The sequence below is a fragment of the Vicia villosa genome, linkage group LG4 (genome assembly GCF_029867415.1).
Source record: "Vicia villosa cultivar HV-30 ecotype Madison, WI linkage group LG4, Vvil1.0, whole genome shotgun sequence".
Classification (NCBI taxonomy): Eukaryota; Viridiplantae; Streptophyta; class Magnoliopsida; order Fabales; family Fabaceae; genus Vicia; species Vicia villosa.
In genome coordinates, this window is record NC_081183.1 from 171,786,967 (window position 1) to 171,794,462 (window position 7,496).

Here is a 7,496-nt window from a genome sequence, read left to right on the forward strand (position 1 = left end):
TCATTTTAGTATTTGTAAAAAGCGCTGTTATAGGGGATCCTACGAAAGCACTTTTGAAAAGCGCTGTATAAGGCTACCTTAAGAAAGCGCTTTAAAAAAGCGATGCTATAGGTGATAATATGAAAGCGCTTTTAAAAGCGCTGGCGTGGGGTACCTAAGAAAGCGCTTTTGGGCAATAAAGTGTTGGTATAGGGTACCTAAGAAAGCGCTTCTAAAAGCGTTGGCGTAGCCTAATTAAAATTTAATTTTAAAACAAAACTAACAAAACGCGTTAATGAGTCTCAGAATGTTTTTACCCCTAAACTTATTCCCCAATTCATCTTCGATTTTCTTTGATTTCTTCTTGCATTTCTGTCACAAAATCTAATTCATTACTCGTGATTTCTCTCCCACACTCGCTCATTAACTTTTCTTTCACGGTAATTTCTAGCTTATTGTCTTTATTCATACCAGAATTTCACTTTTTTCTTAATGCTGAATCAAACAAATGGGGGATGAACCCTAAATTTCACTTTTCCCCCTAAATTTCTATAAACCTCGATACCCCAATTGCGTTTTAGTCTTCAACTTCTGGAAAAATGGAGTATGATCCTAAAAGTAGAGAAACCCCTTTGCTATCTTCCAAAAAAAACTTCAAAGCTTCAAACTTTTGGGAATATCATTGTCACTGTTGTGGGAACTGGTGTTTTAAGTTTTCCCTTTGCTTTTCGGGTTGCTGGGTCGCTTGGTGTTGCTATCGTGGGAATTTCAACCTACTATTGCATGCTCCTTTTTGTGGGTCATCTTCACTTTTTCTCTATTTTGTTTTTTTCATATTCTTTTGATTCTGGTTTTCTTCCACTAGCTTAATTGATATCATTTTTTTCTTTGAAGTTTGCTTTACTCAAGCTCGGTTAAAAGATTTGTAGAATTTTTTCCAGCAGCTTAGTTTGGTGTTTGATTCCACTGATGCTTTTGAAGACTTGTAGAATTTCTTCGGGTATTCAATCTGTCTATATACTGTGTTGTTACCTTAGATATAATGTTGTTAATATCTGAACAGTTAATCATGTTCTGGCCTTGTGTTCAATTTAGTGGCGAAACTGCCTCTTTGACAAACCTAAATGGTGCTCTGTGTTTATCTATTCTGTATTTCTTGAAAACTTCTTAGAAGGAGTTTAAGATGCAGTATGTGTATATATATATATATATATATATATATATATATATATATATATATATATATATATATATATATATATATATATATATATATATATATATATATTGTAGCAACCTGCCCTAAAAATAAGCTTTTAGAGTCGCCACCTATTCTGAAGGGCGAATAGGAAACTCTACGCAGTTAAGAGATCGGGGTAAGATTATTATAATCAGGTCGAGGGAAGGTGTTAGGCACCCTCAACCCTTTCATATGGCTTTGAATCTAAGGTAACAGTTTTATGGCTAAATTTATTAAGGTTTAATAGCTAAAGAAGTGAATAGGGGAAAATTGAGATTTTAGGGAAGGGGACTCTCCTTGGTTATCCAAGTGCCTACGTACCTCCTTATGGAGGATCAGAGTCTACTTAGTTCGGGCACAGGGTTATACGCCTTAGAATTGATTATGGAGGTGTTTGAAGGCTTTTTGAATGGCCTATCGTAGTTTGAATTTTGATCTGAAAGGCGTTTTGAGTTGCCTGAATGAAAAGGATGAAAATCCGTAGTTTGATTTGAAGTGTTTTGAATGTTTTAGATTTGGGCGTACAACCCTGGTTTAATATGTCACCGTTAGTTGCGATGATCAATAGATTTGATCATTATAGTTAACGGATTAAAGGGGCATTGCTGGTTACTCTGATCGATAGATTCGATCGTCGCGGGCAGCAAATTAGATGTGTTTTAGATTTTGTATATTTTTTATGTTTTATTCTTTTATCTCTCGTCTTATGCGACTAATAGCTTTAGTCGGGTCGAGGAGAGAATTATTCAAGAATTAATGTTAGATTAAATTTATTTGCCCCAACGGTAATGAGATTGGACAAACCCTAATATACCCTTTCTAGGGTTTTTGTGATTTTTAATAATTAAAATTGATTAAATCAATTAAGTCGAACAATCGACATAATCGAATAATCGAGAAAATGTTATAAACCTAAACCTAATCCTAATTCTATTTCCCTAATCCTAATTTATAAATTAATTTAATTAAACATAATTAGTGGGTACTTAATTCAATTAATTAAACAAATAAAATAGAAAATATATAATAAAACCTGGGCCATGATCCTGTGTTGTGCGCTTTTGAAGATCCACGGTGCACCCCAGTTTTGGTGCGTTAGATCTGAATGGGGGCGTGATCCTGTGGCTATTGGTTGAGAGTCCATGGTACTCTTCGTGGGACGCGTGCACCGGATCCGCAAATTGGCTGTCATGAAAACAAGTTAGGAAAACGAGTAAAAATATATGTCTGACCTGGGGGCGAACCCAGGTCCCTTCGATTCCCAGTTGCTTGTCCAAGCCAAACGCGCTATAATATAAAAAAATAATAACGAACAGAAATTCCAAACGTGAAGCACGCGGACGGTGCTTCTTCTTCGTTTTCGCTGGGCCTTTTCTTCAATTCTGTAAATTTCCTACTCACATAACACCGCCAATAAATATTAAAAAATCACATGATTCAATTGGAAAGTGTATTACAAACACGATAATGGCTTTAGTTTGGTCTAATTTTACTTGTTTTGAGAAGCCCCAATTTAGAGCTTGGATAACCTATCAATGGTGAAACACCACACTTGTATTCAAACTTAAATTAAATTGCCAAACGATCTAAACATCATGCCAAACAACAATATGAAATCAAAAGGTGTTTACACATGGTGAATCTACGAAAACGAACACGAATTTTACTAGAGCAAATCGTGGTGAATATTGGTGTGTTCTTGATGTCCTAAGCTTGGGAATTGATTGGCATCACTTCAGAAATCCCTTAGGAACGTATTTAAATCCTCAAATCCTCTGGAATGTGGTTGAAAAATAGAATTCCCATTGGCCTTTTTCTTAAATTTTCTTGAATATATGTACACTCGGTTTTGGCCCCAGGAGGCCGAAAAAAACCCACTCTGTCTGCAGTTCATGTTAGTATATATATCCTCTGGATTTAGGTCAACCAAGCTTGTTAAATCTTCAATCTTTTGATACATTAAGATCTGATTGAACAAATATATTGAAACTTTCCAAAAAAACAAGTCAACCCCTAATCAAGCTTTTCCTTTTCACGATTCCCTCAACATATTTTAGACCAAAACAAATCCCAAATATCATTCATAGTTTAATGCATTTATTTTATTTTTTTATTTTACTTAGTATGAGAAATCAAACAATTATAAAGAAAATTAAAACTAATAATAGTGTTAATCTTACATTAATAATAATAATTAGTACTGATAATATTTAACAATAATGATAATCCTACCTAATACTAATTAATAATAATAATAGTAAATAATTAGTCTAACATAATAAAGAAAAATAATAATGTGATTTTAAACGAGAGAATAAATCTAATATGTTACAAATGATTCACCTACAATAAACTTGATAACAAAAATACTAATGTGGGATTTGAAATAAAAGCTCATTAGAATATCCCCCAAACATGATTCAAGCCCGAGATAGATGGGCCAAATGTTCGGAAACAAGATACCTGTTAATTTCACCCCATTTTAACTCAGGGTATTTTATAAGAGGGTGGGTTTGACAATAGAAATGTCAAACCCCATGACTCTTAATTTGGACCCTTGATAAATTAAAGGACATGAATTGATCGGGAAAATTTTGGGGTGTGACATATATATATATATATATATATATATATATATATATATATATATATATATATATATATATATATATATATATATATATATATATATATATATATATATATATATATATATATATATATATATATATATATATATATATATATATATATATATATATATATATATATATATATATATATAGGTATCAATGAAAAAAAGAGTAGTAATATTTAAATATATATATATATATATACATATAGTTATCAATGAAAATAAATATATATATATATATACATATAGTTATCAATGAAAAAAAGAGTAGTAATATTTATTTAAATAAAGTTGTAAGTAATTTTTATTTATTTTTAAATCCTACCATAGGGGAACCCGGAACACAACACGGCATAGACACCATGTCATTGAAAATTTCACCATGAACATAATGCTGATTTTTTACATTGTTGTTATGATTCTTGATGTCAATGTTGTTAATTGTTAAGTGATGAACTTACTAACTTTGTGAATTTGCTATAGGGGTTACTTGTGAAGAGTGAAAGTTTTATCGTTTTCAAGAATCTTACATTGTGTGGGTCTAGAAGTTGCTTACTTCTATACATGTAATTAATTGTTCTCTCTCGCCAAAGTAATTAGTTATGCTTTGAATGAACTGCTATGTTGCGTTTTATTGCTCCAGATTCATTATGTGTATACTTTGTGTTTTGACATAAACGCATTATACTGTTTTGTGCCTTAATTAGTTGTTTTTTTAACTTAATTAAGACATGGATGCATTCAAATCGATTGTCGAAAGAGTAAGAGAAAGGGGAATCAGAATTCGTTAAGTTTGCGGTTGCGCACGCCGAAGAACCTAGTCGAATGACGTGTCCTTGCTTGGGTTGCTGTTATGGGGTCATGTTGACGCGGTTCAGTTGGCACTGCATTTACTACGGTTTGAAATTGATAGAAGTTATACATGTTGGAATTTGCATGGTGAGAAAAGTAACGGGAATGTTGAATCGAGGTATAATACGACGTATGCTTCAAACGACCATAGTGGATGAAAGTTGATAATGACTATCCTGAATTTGGAAAATAAGTAAGAAACCTTCGCTTGTCATTGTCTACTGATGGAATGAACCTGTATGGTATTCAAAGTATCTCGCATAGCACCTGACCTGTGATTCTTATGATTTATAACCTACCTCTGTGGCTATGTATGAAGCGTAAGTACATGATGTTATCTATGTTAATTTATGGGCCTAAACAACCAGGGAATGACATAGACGTATATTTGGCACCCTTAATCGAAGATTTAAAGTTTTTGTGGGAGAACGGTGTGGAGGTTTATGATGGGTATAGGAAAGAAACTTTCAACTTGGGGGCGATGTTGTTTGGAACAATTAATGATTTTCTAGCATACGGAAATCTATGAGGGTACAGCAATAAAGGTCAAAAAGCGTGTCTTGTTTGTGAAGATGGAACCGATACGACACGATTGGATCTTTGTCAAAAGAATGTCTTTCTCGGTCATCGTAGACCCACCTACGAAAGTACTTTTCAAGGGAAAGCGTTGCTAAAGACCCACCTATGAAAGCTCTTTTCAAGGGAAACCGCCGTCTGAAGTAAACCTAAGGCAGCACTTTTTAGCGTAAAAAAAGCGTTGTCTTTACCTACGACGCGCTACCATAGGCAGCGTTTTTAAGCGCTGTAAAAGGCAAAAAGTGCTTTCGTAGCCCTTTTATGGCGTATGTGATATACATATTAGACAATATTGAAAAGAAAATTTATATCAACTTCATAAGTGGTTTTTGTATTTATTCACACATTATGATCTTGCAAATCACTTAGAACTCTTTGATTTTTCTTCAATGCCATTGGAAACAACTACTATTTACAAAAAAAAAATGAAGAATTTATAAAGACTTGTATAATCCAAAATACGGTTGGTTTGAAAATGTTGTGTTTCTATCATTGGTTCCTTACAATATACGGGGTATTATAAGGATCCAATATTCCTCCTAAACTGTGTAGCATTTGTATTGGTTGAAGCATCATTAGGTTGAAGTTTTGTTATGGAAGACTAGGGTGTTGGTGATGGTTTCTATTGAAGAGTAATTCAATATTCAGATGTTGAGCATCAGAAGTTCTGATGTGAGCTGATCTTCTGATGGTTACTCAGAAGATAGTGTTGACTAGAAGTTCTACCTTCTAGGTCCTGTTAGCTTAGCTATTTAGTTAGTAAGGATACTTTAGTTAGTAAGGATACTTTAGTATTTGTTAGTATTGTACTGTTTGTACCTTTAGACTTATTCACTAAGTTTACTCTATTAGGGCTTATGTGGCAAGATTTTCTTTTGTATAAATAGCCTTGTAGTAGCTATCATTTAATAGTAGAATATACAACAACATTTATTCTCTCATTATTCTATTTTGCACCGTTATTCTTTTGTTTATTCTCTTTGTTATCATCTTTGATTCTTGTGCACCAACAATTGGTATCTAGAGCTCTGGTTCCAAACACAGGGAAACAAGAGTGAACGTGAGTTTGTGTGACTGTGTTATTGATTTTGTTTCTGGGAAACAAGGTTGTGTTGAATCACATTTTTCTTGGTTGTTTGTGGATTGGGAAACACTGTGTGAGTGTGAGTGAAATCTATTTTTCTACACAAGTTTAAAGATGAGTGGAAGCAACTTGAATACCAAACTTCCAGTTCTTGATGGCAAAAACTGGAATAAATGGATGATTCAAATGCGTGTATTATTTGGTGCTCAAAATGTTCTAGATCTTGTCACTGAAGGATATGTTCCGGTTGCAGTGGATGCTATGGAAGAACAAAGAGACGCACCGAGAGAAACGAGGAAGAGAGATCAGAAGGCATTGTTCTTCATCCATCAGTGTATGGATGTGAATGTGTTTGAGAAGATTGTTGATTCTATGACGTCTAAGGAGGCATGGGATATACTGTTAAGATGTTACGGTGGTGATGCATCAGTGAAGAAGGTGAAGCTTCAATCCCTGAGAAAGCAATATGAGAATCTCAACATGAAGAACAATGAGAAGGTTTCTGAGTATATCTCTAGAGTGATTTTGATCACTAATGAGATGAAGGCTTGTGGAGAAACCCTTTCTGAAAAAGTAATCATAGAAAATGTATTGAGCTCACTCACTCCTCAATTTGATTATATTGTTGTATCTATTGAACATTCTAAAGATCTGGAAACTTGAGAATAGAAGAGTTGCAAACCAGTCTAGAAGCACAAGAGTTCTATCTGAATGAAAGAACTTTTGAAAGGGAAGTTGAGCAAGCTCTGAAATCTTCTTTTGTCAAGGACCAGAAGCATTCTTGGTCAGAGGCCAAGAATAGACGTGGTGATAGATTCCAGAAGGAAGCCTCAACTTCTGATGAGAAGAAATATCATAAGGGAAAGGAGAGGAAGAAAGTTCGATGTTATTGTTGCAAACAGTTTGGCCATTTTGCTAGAGATTGTTTATCAAACAAAGGAAGGAAATTAGAAGAAGAAAATATAGCTAGAGGTGATTCAGAGGATGAACATGTACTATTGATGGCTTCTGACTCTGATTGTTTGGCTACTTGGTGGTATTTGGACACTGGGTGTTCAAATCACTTGACTGGAAACAAACTCTGGCTGATAGACTTTGACTCCAGAAGGAGTTCAAAGATCAGATGTGTT